Below are 12057 nucleotides of genomic sequence, written 5' to 3'. Positions count from 1 at the left end.
CTCCTCGACCACCGCCGTCGGAGTTCTGTCCGATTTTCAAACAACGCTGGAATTCTGCTCGATCTCCAAGTGACATCGAAACTATGCCCGATGTTGTAATTGAATTTTAATCTAGAAGTTATTCATTGCAATCTGATCGTCCTAACTTTAACGAACGAGTCAGCCTTTTGTATCTCAAACAAACACTAGTAGAACTTTTTCAACAAAGCGTGGCCCCGTGATTTTTTCCCTTTCCAAGGTTTCCATGTAAAAATCCTGATATTTCCTTTTCTCTCCTGTTTGTGTGCTGGATATCAGTACAACACTGAGACGAAAATTTTTTAACTCTATCGCCGCGTATATTCTAGCCCGCAACACTACTTAATAAGTTAAAATTGAATTAAATTTATAGATTTAGTTTCTATTACTATTTCATGTGGGAAGAAATTATTGTTGCTTAAAAATAGTTGGGATTAAAAACAGATAAAAGGTTGCATGATTTTAGTTTGGGAAATAGCGTAATATACCTGAAACTATATTTGGACCAAAATGCCCCAAGAATTCAAAAATGTGTAATTTGAAGAGATGCTTTAGTTTATTGATCTAACAATTCAAGCAAGAAATTAATCGACTACATATTCTTAGTGTCTTTTTCTTCTCCATCTATTCTCATAAACGAGTGATAGTTATAAGAGAGTTCCAATGAAAGATTTTAATCTTCGTTCTCCATCCCTTTCTCAGGCTAACTAGCGATTATTTTTAAAGTTAGTGATGTTACAATTCTTAATATAGTTTGGTGTGATTTACGAATAATTTTGAATTCAATATCCTAAAAGGGGCAACATGCACGGAGTATACGGCAAACTATAAGAAGAGTGTTTTTTGAAGCAGAGCAATAAAAAAAGATCAAGAATAATATATGAACATGGAAAACAATCAAGAATTTGTTATTATTAATAAGTGATGTAATATCAAGATAAATGTCAAAGATGAGGCCACAAACAACGGGTCTTTAAAAAAAAATTGTTAGACTCTATGAGCCTAGTAAGATAACTAGGATTTTGATCATTATAAATATTATTGGAAGTGATAATTAAGCTAATAAATTTTTATGTACTTGTCACTTCTTCTCTAACTTAATATTTTAGGTAAATAAAAAAAATGATGATCAGATAATGTTGGACACATTCTGGATGGCAATCATGAAACTGTGATCAATCAAGATTAAAGAAATAATGATGCCAATGAAAAGAATGCCGCTAAAGCAATATAAATTTAATTTTATTTTGTATTCTTCTTGTGATTATGTCATGTATATAATTCACTATGCAATCAAGTACACACACAAGAGAAAAAATAGGTTAAAATGAGGCAAAATTAAAGTTAATTAGAACACTTGATATACTATAAGATCATACTCTATGATGTACATGACATAAGGGTAATTTTGAAAAATAAAGTTTTGTAAATTAACTAATAAAGTTCCAAGAGAAGTGCTATGGAGAGTTCTTGAAAAAAAGGAGTTAATAATGCTTATATTCAAATCATTAAAGATATGTATGCTGAAGCAATTACTTACTTGTGCTCAAACACAAAGTGGTTTGACCAAGTATTTTCCTATTTCGGTTGGATTACATCAAGGATCATCCTTAAGTCAATATCTTTTTGCTTTAGTCATGGATGTTCTCACTAAACATTTGCAAGAGGATGTACCTTGGTGTATGATTTTTGTTGATGATATTCTTCTTGTTGATAAGACTAGAGAGTGAGTTGAAGGTAAACTTGAATTATGGTGGTCAACCTTGAGTATAAAGGTTTTCGCTTGAGTAGATCTAAAATTGAATATATAGAGTATAATTTTAGTAGCAATAGACCTAGCAAGGGGATTGTGACTTTGAGCAATCAAGTCATTAATAAGAGTACACGTTTTAGATATTTTGGCTATATTATTCAGAGTGACAGTGAAATAGATGGTGATATTATCAACAGAATTCAAGTTGGATGGTTGAAATGGAGGAATGCATCGAGCTTATTGTGCGATAGAAAAGTTCCCCTCAAACTTAAGGGGAAATTCTATAAGATAGTGGTGAGACTTGTAATGCTTTTATGGTTCTGAATGTTGGCTATTAAAAAGAAACATAATACTAAGTTAAGTGTTGCAGAGATGAGGATGCTTAGGTGGATGAGTGACTTGACCCTTAGAGATAGGATAAGAAATAAACATATCGTGAATAGGTTGGAGTACCTCCAGTGGAAGATAATATTAGAGAGAGTTACCTTAGATGGTTTGGTCACATTAAACGGAGGCCTTTCGATGACCCAGTTAGGAAAGTTGAGGTATTAGATTCAACTTATGTTCAAAATTAAATAGACCATATTTAACACTTTGTATAATATTTACCTATTTGGTATCTAAAAATCTAGGATAGAAATTAAAAATTGAATCAAGAAAATGTTGTACAATATGATTCATATCATATAGGCTAAACAAACATATAACATGTTGATTTAATTGTTAATCATAATGACTAATCTAATATCATGGTATGAGAAAAAGAGCTAATTAGATTGTATGATATATATCATATAATCCAATGAAATAAAGAATGATTTTTGAGGTTTTAGGAAAGTTGAACTAATCATACTATATGATCCCCTAATTAAATTATATGATCAGGCTTGAAAATCTAATAATCAGGCTTTTTAGGTTTCCTTTTAAAGTCATCCTATAAATACTTAACCTCTAAGAAACTTTAGTGAGTTTTCTCAGATTTTTGGAGAGTTTTCATAGTAGTGGAGAGTTCCTGAGAGTTTTGAGAGAGGGTTTGCACAAATTTGTAAAAAGCTTTAAAGAGGATTGAGAGAATAGAGATTTCAAAAGTATAAAAATTTCTTAAGGGAGTTATTAAATTTTTAGTAAGGTATTCACTTGCTTATTTCTTCAATTATATCCTTTGTTTATCTAGTTTATGGACAAAGTTCTTGGTGAAGAGTTTTGAAGAGTCTTGTTGTAAAGGCTATGAAAATCTCAAGGAGGACTTGTGTACCTCATGGATCTACCCGTGGAGGCTAGGTTTTGAAGTCCTAAGAGGAGAAGAGAGATGTGTAAGGGTTTCTCCATTACCCTATGAAAGAGATAGGCTTCTTCACCTTTCTTGGAGTAGAAGGAGACATTACAAGTGAAAATCCCAATGAGAGGATTTGGAGAGTTGATGTAGGCCAAGTTGGCCAAACAACTATAAATTAGATTGACATTCTTACTTTATTTATTTATTTATTTAATATATTTTATTAGTATATGCTAAGTTGAGATATCGTTGTTGAAATGTATATTTTAAAAAAAATATTTTGTCATAGTTTATCTTTATTTTGATCATCTTAAAAAATAAAGGAAAAAATTATTTTTATTATCTTTATTTCATCATCTTTGTGCTTTATTTTAAAAACAATTTTGGATATACAATTGTTCCAAATTAAGGTAATCTTTTGTTCAATGTTTTGTAAATGAGGAGAAATTAACAGTTTTCTTTGAAGGCTTTCACTGCTAAAGGGATTTTAATACCTCAAGTAGATCTATCTATGGCATGTTGAAATCCATGAGTCCTACTAGTTGTTTTGATTATTACAAGTATATTGATTTGATCATTTACTATTCCCTGCCTTATATATATACCTTTTTTTTTTTTTTTGTGCTACTAATATTTTAGATACAACATACATAGAGATAAATCAAAGAAGAAAACTTAAGAAATTGTAATGTTCAAGTCTAGTCAAACTTGTAACTAGAGTTTGTAACTTCATTCTTTCTTAAATCATTTGTGAAATTAAGTATATGTTGGTAATACAATCGAGTACACATTCATGAGTGGGCATGAAAATTAAACACTTGACTTGTCAATTAAATCATACTATATGATCCCAATCATATTGTACGATCTGTTAATTTATAAAATCAAGTATTCAATTAAATTAAGTTCTTGCATTACTAATCATATAATACAACCTAAAATTGTACATAACAATCAGTTATTTTCATAAAATCTGATCGTTGAATCTAAGTTATCAAAATTAGGAAATTTTAAAATTTAAACTAATCATATTGTTCAAAATATTTCATACTATATGATTATTAATGAATGTTGCCTACTTTTGCTTATAGATGAAGGAATTGAATCAAGATTAAATCTTGATTGGAGGTCATACTGTATGATCTAAATTGTACAGTCTGATTAAATAGAGAGTTCATTCAATAAAATTTGATTTATCCTTGATGATAGGAGTGTCAAAATCGAGTTGTGGGTTGAGTTCGGGTCGAACCCGAGATTGATCTGTCACTGTTTGACATGACCCAAACATGGCCCATTTTCACAAATTCAAGTCGGGTTCATTTAAAGATTTCATTTCATATCAATTTTTGATACTCCTACTTGACATTCCTAATTTAATATAGCTGATTATACTATACAACCAAATATTACATAATCCAGTCTGAAATCATAGTTTAACTAATTGAACATATGATCCTAATATCGTACTATATGATTAGAGCATTAAATTTAAAAATTATGGTTTGATTTAAATAGCCTACATTAGTTATTTTCATATAATGAGAGTGGATGAGTTGAGTAGCCATAGATATTTTTTAGTGTGAGATAGATTTGGAGAGGGAGACGTGCCTCCTTATTTGTGAGCTTGTCTAATCCACATTAGAGGGAGAGAAGGTGAGGTTGAGAGTTTATCCTTGAGGGAGTCAAGAGGTGTGTGAGGGATTCACATAGTTGTCCTCATCAGCTTACTCCTTGGGTCCTCTGGGTTACTATTTTAGAGCTCATGGAGATGACCTCCAGGGAAGAAGTATTTGGGTGAAAAACTTTACTAACTAAGGATGCTAGGGGAGCGACATCTTTGGCATTGTAAGGAATAGGAGGGAGTGGAAACTCCATCATTATAGGAAGAAAGAGAGTTTAAGTTTTTTGAAAAGAAGAGTTTTGTGAAGGTCATTCTCCACTTGGGAATGGAGAAGGGATTCTCTAACTTGCTGAGTGTTGAAAGAGCACTTACTTGTCGAATTATCAAACTGGAGAACCTTTGGGAAGTGGATGTAGGTCGTGTTTTGACCAAACCACCATAAAATTATAATTTATTTTTTCTTTTACTTTTTTACATTTTACTTCATGCAAATTTTATTTTCTAAGATATGTGGTTAGAAGTAGCTATAACCATATTAAATGAATATAGGCTACTATGATCATATCACTATAAGTGCATTTTACTTCATGCAATCTTTATACCATCCCTATCATGTGTACATGACTGTGATCGTATCACTAAGAATCCAATTCAGTACTCTCGCACTAAATACATTGATGTAAGACACCACTTTATTAGGGAGCATGTGGCAAAGGGAGGCATGAATATACAATTGTAGACATAAAGAACTAATTAGCTAATAACTTTACCAAATCCCAAAGTTATGAAAGGTTCAGTGCACTTAGAACTAGATTAGGAATCATAAATTTAAGTTCGTAGGAAATTGGGGTAACTACATTTTTATTTTTGTGTTTAAGTTTTAGTTTATATTTTTATGTCTTTTTGGTTATTTATATGTGTGTTGCTTTTGTGTTTAAATTTATGTTTTGTCACTTTTTATTTAATTTCCTTTTCACTATTTCCATGATTTGTGTCGTGTAATTTATGTTTTTAAGTACTATGTTTGTGATCTTGATCACTACACATAAGAATACAAAAATTCACCAAATCATCTTGTACGATCACTATCATACTATACAATACACATAAATAGGCATGAATCCACCCTTCATTTAAATCAATGGTTAAGATTGCATAAATTATTGCTATTTGTATTGTACAAAGAATATAATATTATTTGATACACATGTTATCAAATATAGTTGGTAAAAAGTTAATTAGTTTGGTACAACCATTATTATGCATGCATCATACTATATGATTAATTATATGTAGTATTATATAATAAGTTTAGTCAATAATCATATAGAGGATTCCTCATGTCTAATGAAAATATGAAGATCATAGTGGACAATCCCTGATCATATTGGATGATTTGATGGTCTTCATACTATTTATAATGGTATGATTTTTATTATATTGATCAGATAGTATGATTGATATCATACTATATGATCAAATAGAGGCCATAAATTGGGGGAAAACCCATTCCAAACAACACACCTCCACTTCAAATCCCTCTTCCCATCTACTTTAATTCCTAAAATTATAAATTAGGACAACCTCAACTATAAGGTACTCATTCTTTTTATTGGGACCACTCTCTAATTATACTCACTCTTTCCCTACAATATTGAACTATTACTTGAGCTTTTAATGATTCCAAGAGTCTATGTTTAGCTTATGTTAGTTCAATATTTCATTTGTAGATTTCCTATAAAGCTTACCACTCAAGATTTTCACAACCACCTTCATATTTTAGTCACTAGCAAAAAATCTCATGACATCTCTACTAGTAGTGACTATAGTTGGACATTAATAAACATTACTATTATAAATAACCATATAAGCCTTCACCGACTCATTGTAAGCACTTTTGAGTTGAATGCACAAGTTATCCAACACATCCTTTAACACTCTATTATCCCTAAAGTTGGTGATATGACAAATATTATCCCACTGCTCTCTATTGTGACTTACATTTGTATGATGGGCATTGAATTTAATGTTACTTATATGTTAATCTATTACATAAAAAATTTCTTGAACATTAGAAACCTTAGGGCCCATCATGGGAAAAACTTGGCATTAGGACACATTATAGCCTTTTTATTAGATGCCAAGTATAGCTTCATTTTTTTCAACACCAACTGATCACTTTCTTATCTACTTCACTAATAATTCATTCCACCTCCTCTATAGTGACTGCCACTGAGGACCACAAGCTCATGAGGAGCATGATTTAGAGGAGAAAGGGAGAGCATCAGCCCCTGCAGTCTAGCCATATCCTTCAGACATTTTGTTTAATTTTTATTTTTTTTTCTTTTTATTTTTTTTCTTTTTTTCTTTTTTATTTTTCCTTCAAACTTATGAACTGAGTGGTTTGTTATACTTAAGCTCATATTAGATACACACAATCATGAGTCCACAACATGTTGGGAACAACTTCAACACTACTGGGATGAGATGAGATAATAACACTAAGAGGATAGATCTTATTTTAGGTGCAATTTTCAATACTTTATCAGTTCTTTCAAATACCACTCAAGGATCATCAGAGTACTGATTAGTAATCTGTGTCTTTTTGTTTGTACTCTCTAATTTATTTTTTAGTTTTTCTACTATATTATACTCTTTATATTTTACTCTCTCTCTCTCTCTCTCTCTCTCTCTCTCTCTCTCTCACACACACACACACACACACACACATTTTGCGTCATGATGCCAAAGGGGGAGAACTATTTGGTTTTATTATTTACCTTTTTATTAGTGCAATGCTTTTTTATTAGCATGGTAATTATTTATTCTTATTTTTTTACATTATTATTGTTTGCCTTAAAATGAAGAAAAAAACTGCTCTCTTATTAATAATTAACAAGGCATATACTTAGGTGGCGTGAGCCATGCAGGATAATCAACTACTAACTTGGATCAACCAATGATGTTTGCCATCGCTAAAAAAGAGGAAATTGTTAAAATTCATGAGCTTGGTCTATCATTTTGTTGATTATAAATATATTGTTTTTATTATTTACTATTCCCTAGCTTATATGTATTACATGTTTCTTTTATATGCTGCTAAAATTTTAGGTACAACATATATAGAGCAAGATCAAAGAAGCAAACTAAAAAATTACAACATTGAAAACTATTCAATCATGTAACAAGAGTCTATAATTTCATTCTTTCCTGAGTCATTTATGTAATTAGGTGTATATTGGCAAGACAATGGAGCATACACTCATGAGTGGGGATGAAAAATAAACACTTAACTTCTCTATTAAATCATATTTTATGACCCCAATCACACTGTACAATTTATTTATCAATAAAATAAAATCATTTATTTAATTGAATTAATTAAAATAATTTTAAGCATTACTAATTGCATCGTATGACCTAAAATTGTATAAGATGATTTGGTATTTTGATAAAACCTAACTGTTAAATCTAAACATATTATGTTCGTATTTATAAATTTTTGAATTTCAAATATGATATTGACTTATATTGTATGGAAAAGATAGCAATTGCTTGTAAGCAAGAAGTGCTGCCTTTTAACACTATAATGAATATGACTCTTAAAATATAATACCCTGCGTAAGATGATGGCCAATGTCTTTCCTTTAAATAAAAAGTTGATGGTGTGATCGTAGTTGTAGCCTCTAACAGATTGATTGAATTATGCTGACGGGTAGAGCGTGATGACTCTTAAATGATTATTAAAAGTCACATGTGAAAATGAATGATTGGTAGAAATAAATGAAAGATAATATGAGGATTTGTTATGATAGATGCAAGAAGAAAACATCACATTAAAGCTGAAAGTTATGTCTTACTTTTAATTTATTATATGTATTATAATTTGATAGATTTCTTTTGACTTTACTGATCATATTGATGTTATTATTAATTTTTAAGATATTTATACTCTATAATGATATTGACTAGAACATAAGCAAACATATTAAATCTTTCACCTTGCATGAAAGTAGTGATAAAGTTTTGGTTAATACTAGGATTTTTGGTTCATTATGTAGTTTTTAATGATTTAAGTTGGTGAAGGGGTCAACAATAATTGGAGTGAGGTTTGCAGAGATCCTCGATCAAATTTTTATTTTTATTTTGTTTATATTTTCCCTTATTCTTTTGTATTCAACAGTTTATGATAGAGTAGTAATCATATGAATCTGCATACTATTGTGTATTAATTTTAGGAATATAGCTAGTGAAATATTTTGAGGCATATGATTGCACTACTAGAAAGGTAAGACATGTAGGTCTTATTGGTATAAGTTGATAAATTTTTTTTTTTATGTTAAAACATTTTATAAAAGAATTCTTACAATCACTTTAAGCATCATTTAACAACGTCAAAATTTTAATATTTATATTTTTTTTTTCAAAGTGTTCATAAATATTTGAAAATATTAAGTAAAAGAAATTATATCAACTAACAATTAATAAACAAATTTAAATTGTAATATTGGATTGATTTTTATTGAATGATGGTTACTATTTTAAAAATATTTTTTGGTGAGTAATACCTATTACTTTGAAAAACGATTTTTGATAAGTAATAATCGTTATGTTCTAAAGGATTTTTGTTGACCTCGATTTTGCCCCGACCCTTGGTCAAAGGGTTGACTTGGTCAAATTGACCAAGTCAGACCCCAAGACCATCTCCAATAGGCTCGTGGGGTCGACCGTACCCTCTGCGTTCGTACCCCACGAGCGGTGCTCCTTCGGAGGTCCATAATTTTAATAACTAATAATTGTTATTATGAAAATATTTTTTTAAATGAATGATGATTGTTATTTTGGAAATTGATTCATTAGTGATGGTTAGATCATGGCATGCTAGCTTGAGAATTCTTAGGAAGATCAATTAGTTATGACCAGTTAAAGGAATTCCTAAGTTGGAACCATTCAAAAACCTTTGTGGAACATGATAAATAGGAATGAAGACAAAGTAAACATCCAATTCAATTAAAATGTAGTGACCACTACTACACTTTAAGATACTTTAAGTAGATGGATTTGGACCTATCAATACATAAGTCTAAGAAGAAAGGATTTTAATTTATATTATTTTGATGATAATGCTAAATATAATTTGGAAATATCTCGTATGGATATATTTGGACCTATAAATAAGTGAGCCTAAAAAGAAGGTAAATTGGACTCATGATATTTTGTTTATTTTACATTGTGAAATAATTGGGACAATAATGGATCATATGAAAAGTATGACATTTTTATTTTGGAGAAAAATAAAATATTTAAAATTCTACAACAAACATAGATTGTGTCACTAAAGAGAGTTGTAGAATTGTTGTATGTTGATATTGGACTTTCAATTGGAATACATTCTTACCAAAACCCTCAATTAAGACACTTTTAGTACACTTAGGACTAGACTAGGTGTTATTAATATCCATGCACAACAAAATTAGTATAGAGGTAAGTTAAAGTGACTTTGTTTATTTTATTTTTGTCATCTATTTGTATTGATGCCTTTCATGATTGTTTGTTTTTAGAGTAAATCTTATTTGGTAGTGTTTGTTGTGATCATTATCATTTGTTTGTCTTTTATGTATTGTGATTTTTGTTGTATGCTTTGTTATATGCTTGTCTTTGCTTCTTTTCCTTATTTTTCTGCATTAATTTCAGTTGGTAGATCTCCTTTTTGGTGATGTCAAAAGAGAGAGTAGGATGTTGTTGGCCATTTTATTTTCATTAGTGCAGTTTGTGTTACTTTATTTTAATTGCTTATTGTGATTGTGCTTATTATTATTTTGTTATGCTTATATTTTAAAAAAATAAATAAATACAAAATATAAAAATAATATTATTTTATTTAGAAACTTCTGGTGGAATCAGTTTATAAAATAAACATCTAATGATCCTAAAACCCATACTTGTACCATCAGGTGCCAATTTCTTTAGGAATTTCACTACTGCCCAAAAATTATGGAAAAATTAGTAAAATTAAAACACAGTAATGGAGATGTTATGAAGAAGACGATTTATGATTTCAGTTTATAATGACTCCTAAATAAATTCTTAATTGTTATAGGTAAAAATGAAGTTTTCAAAAATTTGAGTTATAATATATATAGTGCCACAAAGGAGTATCTTATGTATTGTTCCCATCTTTCATTTTGCTCTCTAACCCTTCAATGTGGATAACTTTAGTGAACCAGGTTTGAGATTAGACCTTGACTAATGCTATCACCTCAAGGGCTGAAGGGATGACATGCCTCTTTGGGTGACTTGGAGTGGTCATTCTTCTATTCAAGGTTACCAAGTTGGATTGGGATGTTTGTATGCAATAATTAGAGTGGCATATAATTATCATAATGCGTGTTTTTTTAAGAGATACTTTTTTGAAGAAGAGACATTAGGTAATGAGTAAGGTGGAATTGGGTTGAGACTTCCCATCCAATTCAACTCTACTTGTAAGGTCCATTCTTTTTGGTAGTTAAGTACTCCATTGTAAAATAGATTGATTCCTTTGTGTGAATATGTTTAGATGCCTATAATAGAAGATATGAAATAAAAATTATTTTTTGTTACATTTTCTTATCTTTCACTATTTTGCTGGTATTGTAGCCTTAGTATGATGGAAAGCTTAATAAAACTCTATTCTTGCAAAAGGAAATAATATGCTTATATGAGTTTGAATTTGTATCAAATAGCTTATGCTTTTGCCCCAGTTCTTCGAGCGTAGGTTATAAGGTTAATGAATTTTTCATTTTCTTTTATTTTGTTCTTGTGTTTAGGCGAGTTTAGTGACTCAAAATTTAGTTTGTCATTGGTTTCTTAACAGACAATAAGTTATGAAAGTTGATAGAAAGATGACTTTTCTTCTCATTATGGGCTTTGGTGCTCTCATAAGTTTTGAGTGCTTGGGGCATTAACTAGCACCAAGGAGTAGTCCAATCATTTTTTTCAACTAGGACCCAAATGAAGTTCTGAATCATGGTCAAGATTATGTGGGCGAGTGCTTTCGCTTCAATCCATATAATGAAGTATTCGATCATGACTAGCTAGGATGAATTGTCTATCCTGTTGATGATGTAAATGTGCCTAATAGGTCCATCACCACATGGTGAATGCCTAGGGACTTATGATTGGGTGTTACTTATAAGAAGGTTCTCGCTACATTGTGGAAAACTTTTAACATTATAAGTGTCATGACCCGCCCGGTGGATCAAATTAATGAGGCAGGAACAAATAGTCGAATGGTTGATTAAATTTAGAACAACTAACTAACTATTTCTAACACATAGAAAGAGCCACTAAAACCTTAAAATATTTTAAAACTAAAATGATATAAATACCTTTCTCTTGGAGCATCTCACC

The sequence above is a fragment of the Dendrobium catenatum genome, unplaced genomic scaffold (assembly GCF_001605985.2).
Source record: "Dendrobium catenatum unplaced genomic scaffold, ASM160598v2 fragScaff_scaffold_542, whole genome shotgun sequence".
NCBI classification, from domain to species: Eukaryota; Viridiplantae; Streptophyta; class Magnoliopsida; order Asparagales; family Orchidaceae; genus Dendrobium; species Dendrobium catenatum.
The sequence above is the reverse complement of the archived record's forward strand: the minus strand, read 5'-3'. Positions refer to the sequence as shown.